At 38.5% G+C, this 18,578-nt stretch overlaps 1 protein-coding gene across 1 annotated transcript in view; it reads left to right on the top strand.

Moving 5' to 3' along the window:
- The window catches only part of hivep2a (HIVEP zinc finger 2a), a 104,263-nt gene that overhangs the window by 46,706 nt on the left and 38,979 nt on the right, over positions 1 to 18,578 (top strand). Inside the window, exon 4 of the mRNA XM_072440658.1 lies at positions 9,265 to 9,309. The gene's annotated coding sequence lies outside the window, so the exon portion shown is untranslated. The remainder of the gene's footprint in view (positions 1 to 9,264; positions 9,310 to 18,578) is intronic.

Below are 18,578 nucleotides of genomic sequence, written 5' to 3'. Positions count from 1 at the left end.
TATTGGTCCTTTAAAGTGATTTTTTTCCACCATCACTAGTTCTGCATTTAAAAAGTAGTTCACTTTTCGTGATGACTTTGCCGTCTTCTTTTGTCCGTTGACATCATCCTGGGTCTTGTTTTGCTCGTTTGTGATGTGAAAGTTTGTTTGCATGTTTCAAATTTGCGAAATCGTCAAACTGTTTAAACACTTCAATTATGTCACGCCGCAGTATGTTGATGGAGGTAAACCGTAAAACCACGCTCCTTCTCGCGCACCTTCTGTTGTCAGATAGTTCCGTGCGTCATCGTGGGCGGACAAAGCTTCGGTCGTTCGCTGTGACTCGCATTTGCATGTGGACAATGTTGAAAATCCACGCCGGCTTGGAAACAGGTGCAAAACAGCCGAGTTTGAGATATGAACTCGATGCATTGATTTGGAAAAGCAAACGTCTGGATCTAATCAGAGCAGTCTTGCGCACGCCGATAGCAACCCATGTGAAATTAGGTCTAAATATTAGCATTGAAAGGAACATTTGACAAAGGTTGCTAAACAAGTGGCACGCAATGACTCCTTTAAGTGTGTTTGGGAAATTCCAAGTTTCAAAACAAATGTCATCTGTTTAGAAGTTTCTCATTTGCTGTAATTTTGCCTTTCGTCTCTCACTGTAACAAATGACACAACCTGGCTCTAAAAATGTCCTCTTTGCTCTTCCTCTAGGCCTCCTGCCTCCTTTAGTCAAATGACATGGCTAAATATTTCCAAAACATCCAACCACACAATCTGTTCCTAATAATTTGAACAAATAACTTAACCTAGTTATTAATTGAATCGATAATAGTGATTATTCAGGTCAGACTATAAACGCCAAGCACTAAAAATAATAATTGTGAGCATTTTAGTTGGAAGAATAAGTCATTTTAATTTAATCTATTTTCTAAAAAGATAAACCTATAAGTGCTTTTTTTCTTTTAATATTTTTTTTAAAAATCTCACATTAGTAACACATTTTTATCCGTCATAAAGTTTGTGCTGGTCCGAGACGTGAAGAATGTCAATGTATTTAGTAGTTACTGCAAATAACAGCCTGGATTGTTGTTGTACAGTGTCAATATTTGTAAAATTGTGATTTTTCTTTTCAGAATAATCGTAAGACAAGACTATACTATACTATACTATACTATACTATACTATACTATACTATGCTATTTGATGCAATAGTTAATCATTTTATCATCATATTATCTTTATGAACAATGCAAGGAGTGTGTTGTCTGTTACTGTGCATCTCCACTGAATATTAAGTAGCGTTCTCCTTCAGAATATTGCTGACACCCAGTGCATTGTGGGTAAAGGTCATGGTCATTAAAGCAGTTCAAACCTTTAGATTAACCCTGTAGGTCAACATGTAGCAGTGGTTTCGGACTTACCAATGCAGGAAGCCCGCCCGGCAACAGATGACAAGTTTTACAGTAAATCTGCCTTCACGGGAACTTTGGACATTAGCCAATCAGAGATGACTAATTCCTGGCTTCTGTTAAATATTACAATTAAAGCAGAAGTGAAGATGAGATCACAAAAGTACTGGAAAATCACTTAAAACCCTCATTTGAAACATCACTTTTTTATTTTTATTTGTCATTACTGTGTAAACAATACACTCAATATTAAAATGATGCATATCTTCATAACACAGCATTATCTAACTTGCGATTCATATTGTAAAAGCTTCAAAAAGGACATGTTGCTGTTGTTGTTGTTGTTGTTGTTTTATGGCGGTTGGCATCCAATTGTTGCATTACCGCCAGACTTTATTCCTTAGACTGTTGTTGCTGTTGTTATCTTATGGCAGTCGACAGCCGAGTGTCGCATTACCGCCAGACTTTATTCCCCAGACTTTGTCGTAGTCCTAAAAGTTGTTCTTCCAGTGCTTTGACCTCCAGTGCTTTGACACATGGACATTGCGTATTCTGCAAGGCTCGCTGCAGTCTTTGATGAGTGTGGGTGAAACAGCTGAGTCGGACGGGTGAGTCACTGTTGCATTCTGGGAAATCGGCAGGGTAACAGAGGGGCTGATGGGAAATTCATCAACAGTCTAATACACGCACACGGACGCTCGGGTTGTTATGCTTTATTGCTTTGGAAACACAACAGTGACAGACGAGTAAGTGATGGACATGATTTCAAAAACAGAACCTCGGGAAATTCAAAATGGTTCATCTTTACATTACATTACACTACTGCACTTTTTTGGTACCGGTACTTGTCAAAAGTATCAAATATCAGATACTAATCAATACTAAAACCACCAGATACTGAAAAAAATCACAGACAGGACAACATTTGACCTTTTCTGAGCAGTTTTAGAATTATCTTGAGTTTAATAGACCACATTAAAACAAAGAAAGCTTGAGTTTTATCAGAACTAGACCACATTAAAACAAAGAAAGCTTGAGTTTTATCAGAACTAGACCACATTAAAACAAAGAAAGCTTGAGTTTTATCAGAACTAGACCACATTAAAACAAAGAAAGTACTAATGTTTTGTGCTGAAAATGAAAGCATATATTTTTTGTATCGTGACATTACTAGTACTAATACTAGATACTTTGCTTTTGACACCAGAACTCCTGTGTTTTATCATTAGTTACAGAAAACAGAATAATACTACTCATAAATTGTATTTTTTTGCTTATTTCAATATTATGAAATCTAGATTTGTAGAGCTGCTCTCCCCAGGACCCATCAGGCATCTACAATTTGCTAACAGAAGATTTCTATTTCCTTCACGAATTTTCAGTACAGTTTTGTTGTGGTTGTTGTTGTTGTTTTTGAAAGTATCTGCAGTACTCTTAATCTGTTTTTTACCCCTAACGCTAAACTCTTGTACACATTTTAATTCCTCTGACGTCTTAAGAATGACTGGAGTTTGAAGTTTTCCCTGAACTGTATCTAAATGCTGAGCTATGTTTGAGGATGTGAGAAGGTCAGAGTGGATTGTTTGTCATTGTTGTTGATTCAAACGCTGTAGTTTTACAGCTGCTCTTTCAGAATGGAAAGTCTGGTCGCCTGTGAAAACCAGAGAGATTAGTGGTATAAGATCAGCGTTATTCCGTCTACGTTCAAACCACACTCAGACATGATGCTAATACTGGGATATTCTTACTGCTATTGAGCTCCAGATAAGCATTTGATTAAAATGTAGCCGAGAAGCAGATGACGGCTTAAGTTCTATGGTTATATTATCCAATGAGAATAATGACAGTTTTACCATTGATACAAGCTGCAGATGGTTTGTGACCGACCACCAAGAAGCACATTTCCCATTGATTTTTCCAATAGACTTACAGAATATTATATGTATATTTATCTTTACCATGTTTTTGAAGCGTACTAATCAGCCCTGTGATATGAACAGGGGCAATTCTAGCCTCTAGGTTTGGGGTGGTCATTACCCAGGGGTGCACATGCACACTAATTATCTATTATCTAAAATAAAACATCAATGATAACTTTTAAAGAGGGCTTGACCTCAACTAAATGTGGTTGACTGGTTGGTACCAGCTGATAACGCCTGAAATGTTCAGAATTAGCTTTTTTTGTGGGCTAATGCTAACAACTATAGGAACAATACATGGGACTGGCGCCGGAGTCCTTCAAATCATACCGGACTGGCCGAGTTGCTAAGCGATTCATAGCATGAGCATTGAACGGAGTGTCTACTCATTTACCGTATTTTCCGGACTATAAGTCGCACCCTTTTTCATAGTTTTGGCCGGGGTGCGACTTCTATTTATATTTATACTTAGGCCGTAGTTATTTTATTACTTGGGTTACGGATTTTTTAATGAAATATATTGCACAGGCGGGCGAAATATAAATATAATTTCAAAAGATGTTTTCTTCCAGGTTTGCCCAAAACGCACCACAGGAGGAGAGGGGGGGGACGCGGTGCGCAGGAGCGTTTTTCGAGAAATTACTTAACGCGCTCTTATCTTTTGACTTAATACTGCTTTTTACATTTAATTTAATGCTATTTTGCGTTGTCGGCGGTACTTTAGAAAAAAAAATAGATACAAATTAATTTTATTTATATTGTAGAAATCAATAATCTATGTGCATTGGATCCGTAAACCAAGTAATAAAATAACTAAGGCCTTATACACTTGTACTCCAGAGCGACTTGTATGTGATATTATTTGTTATTTTCACACTTGCAACTGCATTTCATACTCCAGTGCAACTTATATATGTTTTTTTCTTCTCTATTATGCATTTTTTGGCTGGTGCGACTTATAGTCCGGTGCGACTTATAGTCCGGAAAATGTATACGTCCAAGCCTTAAACATAGCACCCCCGGAGAGTAGGAATTTCAGGTAGTCTTTGTTAAAAATGTTTGGTTTACAGCACATTTCTGATGGATCGCTATACCATGGTCTGTACATCATCATTATTGCCCACCTCTTCTGTTTACACACACTGTTGTTGTGATGTCATCTCTCGCTCTCTCCTCACAGCAACAGTCGAAAGGTCACTCACACCTTCACCGACTCATCTGCTGTCGACACACGAGCACGAGGCCCACGCCCACTCCGTGTGTTTCAAACCCCAATGACAAACTGGAGACAACGTCTGAGGTCTTGTACGAGCGAATCGTTTAATTTCAGTATTCTCGTTGGAGGTTGGAGACTCCCTCAAAGCTGTGGAACATGTGTGTGCTGTCGTCACCGTGCCATGTGTGAACGGGCGGATGGGAGGCCTGTTAGCGCGTGTTAGCGTGTTTTAGCGGTAGTTAGTGTGTGTTAGCGTGTGTTAGCGCGGTGGTGGGAGGGAAGAATCTCTATCCAAAATAATGTACACGGGTCGCAGTGTAGGAATGTCAATATTATTTTTGAAGTCAATGTGTATGTAGATGCTGAGCTGTCGATGGAGGAACGACAATGAAATAAATTGAAAGAGTGGACACAGTTATTTAAAGTGAGAAAAGGATGCAGATTATGAGGTCATGGGGTCATGGGGTCAATGGAGTTAGGAAATAAAGACACATTAACCATCTTATCCTTTATGATGATTTTTTATATGATTGCTTTCCCCCCAGCTCTTGTTGTCCATGTGTTAGTTTAATATTTTCCATATCAAAAGTACTGTAATTAAACATTTGGTCCTTATAAAAAAAAAAGAAAAGAAAAAAATGTGCTTTGTGTTAGTGTTATAAAAACAAAAATCAGACATTAGTCGTTACTGAAACTAGTATCAAAACTAGATTTGAGCAAGTGTCAATACCAAAAAATAAATCACATAAACGGGACAAAATGTGACCTTTTCTTAACGGTTTCAGAATTATCTTTAACTTTATCAGAACTAGTACAAGAACACACGGTAACATAAAGAAAGCGCTTTTATTTAGTGTTGAAAATGTCTTTAGTCTAACGTCGATCATCTCTAAAACCTTGACCTAAAAAAAGACCACTTTTTAATTATTATTTCATCAAAATTGATATCATGAATCAAGTATATTTAGAATTAGAATTGAATTTGGGTTTGAAATATAAGTATTGTCATAACACTACTTGGAGTATGAACTTAGACTTTTTATTTTTACTTTACGAGATTCAGTGTGTTCTTGTTCTGGTTCACAGTTCACAGTATTCATTTGAATTCTATTAACTCTGAGTCTATTGACGCTTCATTACGACAAAGTGCAATGCTCCTTTTCCTTTACATCCCAGTGCGGCGTCAGGTGTGGATCATTGTGGATTTGTTCCTTTTCTCAGACACTCCTGTCACACCTGCTGCTCTCACATGCAAACAAACCTCTCTGACATCAGCCTTTCCTCCTGGATCTTTGCATTTTTGCAAGTATCTGTGATGAAACAACCTTGTTTACAGTAAAGCTACAAGTATTTAGTTGAGTATAGGCACTATATGGCTGAGCAACAAGATTAATAAGTGCCATTTGTTTCTAAAAATAGCCCAATTTATTCCATGAAAAATTACTTCGGCTCCAAACCGCATGCTTTTACCGAGGATTGACTTTAGACCTCTTGAATAAAAAGAAAAAAATATATGATTAATGAATAGACATGTTTAAATATTGTCAGAATATGTATGCTGAAAATAAATACAAAAACCTATATTAAAACTACATAGATGCTGTGAAATATTTTGCAACGATCCAGTTCAGATAGAGAAACAGTTTAAAATGTGAGTTTAAAATGACATTGTATTGCCTTCCACATGGCAACAGTTAAAAATAGATGAGTGAAATGTATTTACATATCGAAAAATATACATAATTTCACACCGTTACAAAAATGATTAAATCCCTAACATCTTTCCTCTTGTTTTTACACATGTTCTGCCCTTTCCATTTCTCACCTTTGCCCCTATTTAAAGTCATACTGTCTTGTATAAATTAATCACGTTAACGAACCCTTTGGCTCGACTGTTAATTAATCACTTCCCCGCCTTACGAAGCCTCTAAACTCGTTAAAGCCGTTTCACAGTCTTAATTAGCCCGCGTTAGCTCCAGGGGCTAGCTCCATTACAACAGTAGTACGGCCCTGAGTTAAGATTACCTCACTCCCTAATGGCCTGATCAAACATTTATGTGCAGGAAGCTGAACTGAAGAGCGATGCGTTCAGGCCGACAGCGCTGGACTGATGCTGCCTTCAAGTGCCCCTCGTAAGATTTAAATAGTGAAAGGGCCCCTGCTGTAACGAGTAAGATTGATCGCGTTTCAAGGAGCGTAGAATAGATTTTTTGGGGCAAAATACACCAACAAATACATTGAGCAGCTGGAATTACTGGCTTGTATGGTCAATAAAAACTTGAACTGGTTAAAAATCAACAGGAATCAATTGCTTTGGTTGATTTGTATTTAGTTTGGATTAGTATTTAGTGTTTCTATGGGACAACAGCAAAAAGGAGAAGGTTTGTAATTGAGTTAGCGAAAGATTTGCGACTGAATCATTATTGTAATCTGCCTTTTTACATATATATACATACACATATAATAATAATAATAATAATAATAATAATAAGAATAAGAATAAACGTGATTATTCAGGTCACAATATCATCACAAGAACAAAAAAATATTATATGTGTGAAGTTTCAGAAGCAAATTCAAGTCATTTAATTTCAATCTATTCACAAAAAGGTCAACCGTAAAGTACCTTTTTATCTGACTCTTTATGTCACATTATTACTTTTTCGTTCAGAACTTTTGATTTGATAAGGCTAGTGACATTTTCTTCACACAATAATTGTAACTCTACAATTGGATATTGTGACGTCCCTAAAAAACATTGTTTCTTAATATGATGATGTATGAATAGTTTTTTTAATGAAGTTGGTGCTGTTGGTGTCATGAGTGTGGTTTGAGACAGATTTTTTACTTATATACGTTGTTTTATCATTGTTCATTGTTTTATAATAAGAGAAGTCCCTATGTTTGTGAATTATGTTCATTGACAACGGCAATAAACCTTTTCTGGTTCTGATTCTGAGATATATGGTTAGGTTACAGAAACGTTTTGAAAGCTTTTTGCCTTGTTAGTTGACTAATCATCTATACGTCCTTTGTTTAGTCGACCAACAAGAGTCCCCAACACGACTCTTCACTCACCGTTTCGGTTTCAATGTGTGAGCAGTTATTGTGTAATTGGTCGTGAGAGGAGAGTCTGTTTGCATAGAATGAAAGCCACACTTTGGTCAGTCTCACCACCGCCGCCTATTTGTGTTTGAGAGTCTGAAGTGTCGTAAGATTGAAGGTAATTTACCTGAGTTTTACTGTCTTAAAACCATATAGAACTCTATATATTCACCGTGACCAGTTTCTATTAGCTTTTCACAACAGAGCAACAGCTAGAACGCTAATAGCACACTTCCTTCTTTGTGGACACTAAAACCCTTCTATGATTAGATGCAGACAACGCACTGCGGCCTCATTTTGACCCGAACAGTCTTACAATCTAGTACTGGACATATTTTACTTTATTAGATGAAAAAAAGAAAAAGGGATTATTATCTGTGCTGATCATCTCTGGAACAAACGCTGCTCTAACAAACTTATTATGCTATGTTATTAATGTTCTGTGGTTTAAAATCTCAAAATTGTCTCACATTCTCAGTGGATTTGTGGGGATTCTTCAGTTCACTTCAGATCGGATCCATTCTAAAGCCTGTGAAAGTTCTGCCAACAGTGAGCTAACGCTAGACGCTTCCAAATCTGCCTCCAACTGTGTTTTCAGGAATTCACTGGAAACAAGTGAACCAGCCATAAAAGCAGACACTGCTGTGTAGAACAGAGCAAAATAAAACTTTACGACTTTATTTTGAATCGATTTGATTGTTTTTTGTCTCCAGCAGTGCAAAAAACTTTCTACCAGACTAGAAATGTCAAAGGCTCATTGTATCCATTTTTGATCATCCAATAATGACATCTAATTGTTAAAATAAATGTTAGATCACTGTCTTCTCCTTATTCTTGTTTTTGTATTCTTGTAACTATGACTATGTGGACAAAGAATGCAGAAAAACAGGAGCAGAAAATGAAGGATGGACATGTAAAATCAGTGACAGAAGTGCAGACCAGATGCGCTCGGAGTGATGGGACACGCTCAGGTTTGCACAAAACCCCAAAACAGGCAAAACCGAGTCTTACAAAAATAACTTTTTAAATGTCGCTGAACAAGTGCTAATGAGATGCACGTATATTTAATTGCATATTTAACATTAATAATGCCGTTAGCTGTTAACAGAATGTGTTTCAGTCATTACTGGGTCTATTATCATGAAAGAGACCTGGAAATAGGCTAAAGAGCATCTGTTTATGACGTGAACGTGAAGCTCAGGAGCACAAAAAACGCAACCAACGACTCAACATTTGCAAGCGACTCAATTCAAGTTTATACACTATGGAGATTATTCATGCAGATTGATAAAGCTACATGAAAGTTACATTACCTTAATTCATCAATATAATAATAATACCGGTAATATTGATGCAATAAGGATTTTAAAAGCAAGGTTTTGATCTTTGGGTTTTAGATTTGTGAATATGAAATTTACTCAATAGGATCATAAGATTTATACATTTATTAAGGATGTTGTTCTACTGGTCCTGTCACTATGTTGGTACATAATCACTGCATTTGTGTGTTATGTCACTATGCAAGGCCATTTTAGTTCCATTCAGCAAGTTTTACAGGAGATTATCATTGTAACTAAATTAATTTGTTGAATAATTATCTTCCATTTGTGTGTGTGCTTCTCTACAGGACGGACTCAAGCTAAAATCAAACTGAGCATGTGCAGACAAACAGGTGAGTTTTAAACAAAAAAGAGGAATATACTACAAAGTGTGTGTATCTGTTTTAATCCACTTTTATCATTTGGATTTGATCTAAATTTAGTGTGATCCCAATTGAATCCAGTTAAATCTCGCTTTGATGTCATGTTTTAGTTAATAATGCAGGTGCTGTTCGAAATATGGTCCTTTTTTTGACTCTTATACAAAGTGCAACCCTGAGCCCAGCGCTTGTGTCAAACTGCTCTGATGTGTGTTTTGTTCAGTATTTATGCCTTAAACCGTTGTTGATTCGTTGTGGCCCCCCTTTAGTCTTGGTTTAGTCCTGTTCTCCTCCTTGTTTTGCTTGATACTTACAGAAGTGTAACAGTATTTCTTTCCTCCTTCCTCTCTTAAAGCCATCTGTGCAGCTCAGAATCCTTTTGGTGTGAGATGTTAGTCATATCGCTGCAGCGCGGGACAGACACACCGAACAGCGCGCCCACCAAACTTCTGCTCGCCCCAACGCAGCACCCGTGGGCGACTCCAACGGGTGTCAACTCAGAATCATTCACCAAACGCCCCCAATGCACTAGGAATAAACCGGCCCCTAAGCACACACAATATAAAGGCTTGGACATGTTACGGCGGGTCGTTCGCACAATTCGTTTTACAAAGAATGAATTCTTTTCCTGGTTCAATCCAGTGTCATGATAATGAAACGTGCAACTTCCAAACGTCCAATACTAAGGAAGAGGATTGATATTTCGATACCAATTTTGACATCACAACACGACATTTAAACCAGTAAATGTAATTTTGAACTCACAGTAATGGCAGTTTCTATTATCATGTGGTCTTGTACTAGTTCTAAATTAGATCCAGATAATTCTAAAACTTTTCTGGAAAGGTCAAATTCTGCCTGTTTAAAGGAAAATTAAAAGCATTGACTTGTCAGCGTTTATTTTTAGATTATTCAACACAATAAAGGTTGAAATATGGTGGCTGAAGGTTTGTAGATAGAGAATATTTACAAAGAAAGTGTAATATAGAGGAAAATCGGAAATTACTTATCTATTTTTGACATTTTGATTTAATAATGGCGCTGTCTTTGTTATAAAAAGTTATTTTTGTATGTGTTAAAGAGACTGTATAGTCCAGATAATGACCACGATTGTCAAACTACCACTACGATTGTTTTTTTACAGTCCACTTCTCACAATCAGCAGATTACTTGTTGCAGCCCTAGTATTGTCGCCGTACCACTTCTTAAAAAGTACTTTATATGACTGCAAGTTGAAATGTTGTGTCGATTCCCTTCCAGCTGTGTCTCCTGCGACGCTCTTTTATTTTACATCATCGTAACATAACAGCATTTGTGTGGCGTTAGCGTCGTGCTAATTACCTCATACAAAGTGCGAATGCTATTATTGGTCTTGTTGCGAGGCTTCTTGTGCAGATTCTGATGCAATGCTGTGCAAAAAAAAAAAAGAGAAAAAAAAAGCCCTTTTAGATTTTTAGTCATTCCTGAGATGTCAGCAGCAACCGATCAACCAACCTCCGGGCATTTTATTTTCAGCCTAACAGTGCTGGAGAGGTTGCAGATGAAAAGAAAGCAGCTTACATAAGTTTGGGCAGCATGTCTCTCTGCACTCTCCTTTGTCAAAACTCAAAATAGTCTTAAAATGACCCGGTTTTGACTCCAAACTTTTAGCAGCGCAGTTGTGGGCAGGAAGCTCCCACTCCAAGCATCATTCATAGAAAAAGGGTGAAAGATGTTGCATAAAGTGTTCACAATGGGCTGCCATGAGCTAAACTCGGCTAGTGTTTTGGAGGAAAAGGTGCTGGATGAAAACGAATGGCGTGGGCAGGTTCGGGGTTTGCGTCATAAAGGGTTGAACTGGTTTGTGCAACGGAGAGATAAGATAAGATAAGATATTCCTTTATTGTCCACACATGGGGAAATTTCATTGATACAACGCAGGTAGATACAGAGGAAAAGGACAGATAACAGAATATGGGAAGTTTAAAAAACACTCTTAATAGAAGATCTCTTATAAACAAAAACTCCTATAGACATAACCTCCCATTTCCCAAAAAGGGATGGAGGGGGAAAATTAGGATGTCCGCCGGGATAACGTGACGATCTCCGGGTAAGACGATGGTTTTCCACAGTTTCATGAGTTCCTCCGTTGTATAAACGCGCACCAGCGGCGGTGGCCGGGGGGCGCGATGGGAGATGAAGCTATAAGTGTAATGCTGTAGAGAGGAACGTTCAAAAATGACATTATTGCTTATTTGAAGCTCCATTTCAGCCCTGTAAACGTGACATTTTAACATTAAGTTTTATACTTGTTTAAATTGGTCAGTTAATGTTAAAATTTTGCTTCATATTTATATTTTTGTTCATTATTCTAGCACGATTACAACATTTTGCAGTGCCAACGGCTTCTTTCTGTACAGCAGCCACTTCCGATGCTGCGGTCCCTTTATCAGTCCAAAGATCCCACGGGGGCTGCCTAACAACCATGCCCACTCCATTCAAAATAATGTGTTGATATTTTCCTGTGGAGTAGTTTGTTTGTTTGTTTGCGTTTGTTATGCTGTAATGTAGCACCAGAGGGAGAGGAAGCCTTTCTGACTGTTGCGTCTGTCTCCACTCTTGATGCTTCTTTTCGTTCACTTTGGTTAGTACTATGCCACTGAACTGCTGCTGTAAAGTGGCTGTGTCCGTGTTCACTGGACCCACATTGATTTGAAAGAGATGTAAAAGGGGGCGTTACCTGTCAGTATTCACGCACATCAATTACTACATTTGCATATTGATTAGCCTCTTCGCACCATTGGGTCGTGCAATAACCCCCTTCATAACGGTTTAAGTATCGGAGCCCAAAAATCCATAATGGGCGTGGCCTTTCCTCTTAGATTTAGGACCCCCAGAGGACCTTGCAAAAAATTAGGGTTGTCGGAAATCAGATACAAATTGATTCCAAAACTAGTATCGAAACTAGATACACATTCGAACAATCGACACGTATCCATACTGAAAAGAAATCACAATAACAGGAACAAATGTTACTTTTTAAAATGATATTAAGCTTTATTAGAACTTCATAAAACTATTAAACTATTATTTTATGTAGAAAATGTCTCTTGTCTATTGTTTAAAAAGAAAAGAGCTTTTGTATTATCTTTATGGTATCGAAATTGGTATCAAGAATCGAGTATATTTCTTAGTATCAAAATTGAGTTTAATGGTTTTGTACCGTGGCGACACCACTCCAAATACAATATCTAAATATAGCCGCAAGCGGCAATGATCGGCCCTCGCCACGCCGCCGCCACACCGCCGCCACGCCGCAAGAGGAGGGGGCGCTAACGCGCCCCAATTGTCCTTTTATTACGCTAAACATAACTAGACATTTAACCTCCATATAAAATCTGTAGGGGGCGCTGTGGCGCCAAATGAATTTATTTCACTTCAAGTAGGTTTAGGGCAAAGAGTTTAACAACTGATTCTAATTTGACGCAATTCGGACTTTATCTGCGCAAACGGCAGAAATTTTAAATATGGGAGATTTCTGAAATTCTAGCTACAGTTTGCGGCTTCGCCGCACAGAGACCGTGAGAGGTATCAATGTAATTTGGATAACTTTTCATGTCCCACTCCTCAGTAGCATTTTCACCAAATTTCAGCTTTTTAGGGCCAACGCCCTTGGAGGAGTTCGTAAAAGTACGACGTTTGGAAAAACTCCGAAGTCATGTTTAGCCATTTTTGAAGCAATATGGCCGACATTTGGTTCGGGGGACGGCGTTGCCGTAATAATATTTTTTACTTCTCTTGTCACCATCTACCTCTGCGCCAAATTTCATGATTCTACGATCAGATTTTTTTTGGGTCATTTCCCATCTCTCAATGCATTTTTGGTACATTTGGTGGCGCTGACGCGCCAATTTTTTTATTTTAGAAAAGGGAAATAGCCAGAATGTAGAGAGGCACGATTTTTAGAGGTGTGCAAATTTTTGTGACTTTTCGTCAATGTTCACTGGGTGAAAAATAGGGGGGTTGGTCCCGAGAAGAAGAAAGAAAGAAAGAAAGAAAGAATAATATTCCGATGCGAAAACAATGTTTCCCATTTTTCAAATATCATAAACTATACATTTTCGGAAAGCGCTCGCGCTTTCCTACCTCATGGTGTGGGTCCCTGGTCACTGACGGGTACTTTCGATAATTTTGAGTGGGCTCCGCCCACTTTGTGTTTTTGGCCCTCTATACAGTAATAATGTTCAATTTTTGCATTACATGCTTATATGCACGGAACATGCAAGAGATGGGGAACGTATTCGTGAGCTACTTAGCGCAAATGAGTGCTTTATATGGGGATGACGACCGCGAAGCGGTCGTCATCCCAATGTAAAGTGCTCGTTTAGTGCGAACTTTTGCACGGGCTTCGCCCGTTTACAACGGTAATGTTCCATTTTCCTACAACTAATTAGTATGCACGGGGCGTGCATGAGTGGAGGAGTGCGTTAGTGAGTGTTTGGAAGTGGGCGAGCGCTTTGCGCTCGATTTCGTGCGCACTACGTGCGCACTTTCGCAGCCGTGCTTCGCACGGCCTTACGAGATTAATAGGCCTCTCGCCAGCTTGTGGCGCTCGGGCCTAAAAATAAACCATTAGCCTTTTGTTTCACTTGGTGAGACTGATTTTCAGCGTTTCTTTAGTTTTATGCATTCCCGTAAACCTGTTTGTAAACCTGCTCTTGTCCAGGCACAAAAAGTGCACTTAACGAGGCTCACCCTTCCCCTGTCCATCGCCGCGTCCCGGGGCGTTCTGCACACTGTTGTGGAAAATCTAATGAATCTCAAACTCCACCAGCTCCAAAGAAACAGAGCAGCTTGTAATGGTTTCAAGGCCGGGCCTATGGAAAATATGACTCTTTCCTTCTGCTGTTCCACTGGCGATTCACACCAAACTCCTTCCCGTTCACAACATGTTTTTCCTCTGTGTTTCTGCCGCTCTTTCGGTGAAATGGACGCGCGCTGGTCAAATAGTCGCAGCTGTGCAAGAGTAACCCCAGTTTAGGCAATGGAACATGGGGAAAAAAACAGGGGGATTTGCATTGAGTCGGGGTCATTCTTTCCTGTAAATGTTTTGCTGAAATCCGGAGACTGCAGAGAGCTGATGCAAATGTACAATTATGTGACGCAACTCGGCTTGAAGGAGCCTTTGTGGAAGAGTGGAAAGTTGAGATTGGAGATGTTTGTCACTTCTCATCAATAGAAATGTTTATGTATACTTAACCTTTTACTGGTCGTGTGGAAAGTTAGCTCTCCTGCTGCGTGGCCCATCGTCACCTAAAGCCACTGTAACTTAATCCTCTGCATCCTCGTCTGTTCACAGTAATGTAGGGCTTGACCATATGAATATAAAAGTATAATTGCAGTCTTGTAAGTCCTTGTTCAATGCAGCTCTGTACTAAAACACTGTCTACTCCTCCTATTGGTCAGTCTCCATAATGCTGTGAACGACAGGTGGATTTAACCAATCGCGATGTGGATTCTCTGAACAATAGTTATCTGCACTGAACAGACTCTAAAACACATCCAAGACCTTTTTATAACAAAGACAGCTGCACTATTCAATCAGAATGTCCCAAAAATAATGAACAATTGTGATTTTCATTGATAATACACTTGATTCGTAAATTGTATCTCTGTAGAAGCTTTCAATGATCATGTCGGTGTAATCCCTCATTCGTCCAGGCGTGTTCCATTGTAGAAAAAGCTTCAGTTGTAGTCATCTGGACTCGTTTCGACTCTCATCCAAGAGTTTGAATGATCATGTTTCAACCTTTATTTGGTCGATAATGAATTGAAAACAGCAGAAAGACTCATTTGACTAGTCGACTTCTAAAATAATCGTTAGCGACAGTTTCTTCTTAAAGCTAAAATAAACTGAGTCACAATAAAATAGAAATTGTGAACAAGGCTCTAAGAAAAATATGATGACTTATTTTCCCTCCAGCCGCTGACGTCATGTCCTTTTCACCACATCCTTAAATCTCTTTAGTCTCCCACTATCCCTCCTCTGTACATTTCAAAACCATCTCAACCTGAATGTGTTTAACTTTATCTAACACGGACTGTCCCTGCGATGAACCAAAGCACATTGTTTCATGTCAAAATGTAAATCATTCATTCCACAGAAAAGATATTGAAAGAGCATTAATGTTAAGTTGTAAAGCAGCAGTGTCTAACAATAAAATGCCTTCAATGTCAAACAAAAAAACAAAGCCATTTTCCAGGACTAATAAGGCGCAAACACAACATGAGGATTGGGATAGTTGTGTACATTGGCCAGCGCTGACACAGACTGGGATGACCTCACCTCCAAAGACTGTACAACTCGGCTCCAGAGCGTGAAAACACTCACACAATTACAACTTTTCCTCAAATTAAAAACACATTCCAAATTCAAAGCATATCGTTTGAATTAAAGGCAGCCTCAGTGCGACGGGGTCACCTCTGGAAGACCTCCCCTCCACGTTTCCCTGCATGGTTCTGGCCGCACGAATTTCCCTTTTCCTCTGCCTTTATCAGAAAATTAGCTTTATCGCGTTTTGCTCTGGTAACGGCGAGTCAGCGTTCTCATTGTAGCACTTTTTGTAAGCACTTATTACTTTGAATAGCCAAGTTAGAACATTGTCGAGAATCCAATTCGTCTGCCAACTTTCTCCACAGGTCACACAGCTTACACTTTACACGGCACTTTTCAAAAATGTTATTCCCTTTTGTTCACAATAAGGATTATATTATGATTAAGAATGTATACATCGCTTCCACTAGAGTCAGATGTGTTCAGATGGAGATGATGTAAAGAGGAAACAGAAGATCTAGAGGAAGACCAAAGACATTAATGCAGTTAATCGACCTAAAGAAACGGCACATTGGGATGACACAATCTCACATTTTTGTTTTGTGATTATTGAGTGAAACCTCACAATTTTAAAGATTATTCGTGATTATTTAAACCTAACAAACAACATTTTTTCTTTCATTATTGCTGTCTTAAAACGTTTCCATTCCCCAACTATGTGACCAGCTCGAAATCACACTTTCTAAATGTGTCATAAACCGCCAGATTAGAAAGCACTTACCTAATTATAAGGATGTCATAGTATCAAATAATGTTAGAATTATTGTGAGAAGAACTATTTTATGCTTTTTATGATTATTGATTCTATAACCAATAACAGTTCAATCCTTAATACAGTAATGATGTTATCACATAAAGAGCCTCAATGTTGCTGCTCTCTTTGATTATTATGTAGTTCTTCTGATTATATTATGACTTGAATTCATATATGATCTACTGAATGTTGTTTATGCCAAATGTGGATATTCTATACATCCTTTATAGTATTGAATACTAAAAAACTGCACTCAAGTGATTTATTTCACAAGCATTTCACATCTATTTAGGATTCACTGACTCCTAAATTGTTGAAAAGTAAAATATAATGATAAACTATTGCCTGACAGAAATATAAAGACATTATTGTTTACAGTAGTGGGATGAATGTAAAAGGAAATGTAATTGAATGAGGCACATAATGCTTCTGTAACACTGTGGACCACAACAACCAGAGCTGCACAATATGGGGCAAACCTCTGGTGATGTCAGCTATGATACACCATAGTGTGCAATGTTATCATAATACTAAGATTTCAAACTCAATTATTATGTAATCAATAACATTATCATTTTGTCTTTATTAGATCAGAGAGAATTTAAAGGCGGTATAGACGACTTTTCGGCGATTTGAGAACACAGGCGGAAGTGCACATGCGCACTCCCCCGTGTGGACTGATACAACACACACGTGTGTTTGTTTATTAGCGCAACGGAGCGCATCACATCGCTCGTCTCCCGTAGATTTCTGTCCACTTCTGCGTCAGCTCGAACTGTCTTTCTCCGTCTTCATTTTGCCCCGTACACTGAGGGAACTATATTATGATAGATCAATGCGCTTAGGCACGCGGAAAAGTGGGGACGAGCCTGACGCGGCTGCAGGTGAGCGATAGGTGCGTTTTATGATTGATACGTGGCAGGACAAATGATTTATCCACGCCACGAGGAAATATGATAAAAAAATTTGCTGGAAAAAATCGTCCATACCACCTTTAAGTCCTAAAAATATTTAGGGTCCAATCTTGCCCTTTTTAGTTTTTTCCAGTACCAATACAAATTAGTGTCTAGTTTCAATTCTAGATTTAGTATCTGGGTAATGATATTCTTAAGTTATTTTAATTTCATCACAATGTATGTACACCTTATGGCCTTTAACAAGTAACTGAAGCTATAATGTTTGCACAGAGCTGTAATAAGAAAAGCTGTGAATCACAAAAAAAAATGACCTTGGCTGACAGATCATCACAAGATCATATCACGATTATGTTTTTTACTTTGTATTGTTTACTTCTAAAGACAGAACAAACAACAATAATTGTTCCTTAAGCTCATCAAAACATTGTCAAACAAAGGTATATTTCACTTTCCTGGTGGACGGTCCATCACCTTCTTACCCCAGTGAAGATGTTATTGCGTTGCCCATGGAAATACTCAACAGTATGGCATTGAAATGATCCATCTCCATGGAGACAAACCAGGCCAAGTTAGCTGCAATAAGAAGGCCATGTTTTTCAAGGTATTAATGCAACAAATGTAAGAGGTTTAATTCAATACTGTGGAACATTTGAGCCACCAGACGTGTGGCAAAGTGCACCTTTAGACTAAAACTAAGCTAAACTACATTTAAATAAACCCAGTCATCTCTAAACTCTTTTGTGTATCGCGGCTTAAATCATCCCCTCGTCTCACATTCAGAGCTGTTGCACTTCACCGTCGCCGTCGACAACGGTTCACCCGAGTTCATCAAAGCTGTGAAATATACTGTACCTGCTCCTGGTAATTGCAGTTGCTGTCAATCAATACATGTTTCATAAATTATTGATGATGGTGAATTATGTGAGTTTTTAAAAGCCTTTCAAACTTGTCGGAGGTCAATACTTGCACACTATTTTGAACCTCTGAGGCTACTGTAGTTTGAGTTTATTTCCCCTTCAGGCTTCAGTTTGAGTAAAATCCTTTCTAACACACTTTCGTCCGTCGTCTATTTCCATTATTTTTCCCGCCCACCTACGCCAGATCTTGATAGACTCGTTTCTCACAGCGACTTGTGTATCCTCCGCCTCCTCCGTCTGGTCTCAGCTGTGGCCCTAAAAAACAGAAAGAAAGAAAATAC

This window comes from Eucyclogobius newberryi, unplaced genomic scaffold (assembly GCF_026437365.1).
Source record: "Eucyclogobius newberryi isolate DKJ021-1_F unplaced genomic scaffold, fEucNew1.0.hap1 SCAF_1, whole genome shotgun sequence".
Lineage (NCBI taxonomy): Eukaryota > Metazoa > Chordata > Actinopteri > Gobiiformes > Gobiidae > Eucyclogobius > Eucyclogobius newberryi.
This window is presented reverse-complemented; position numbering and strand designations above follow the sequence as displayed.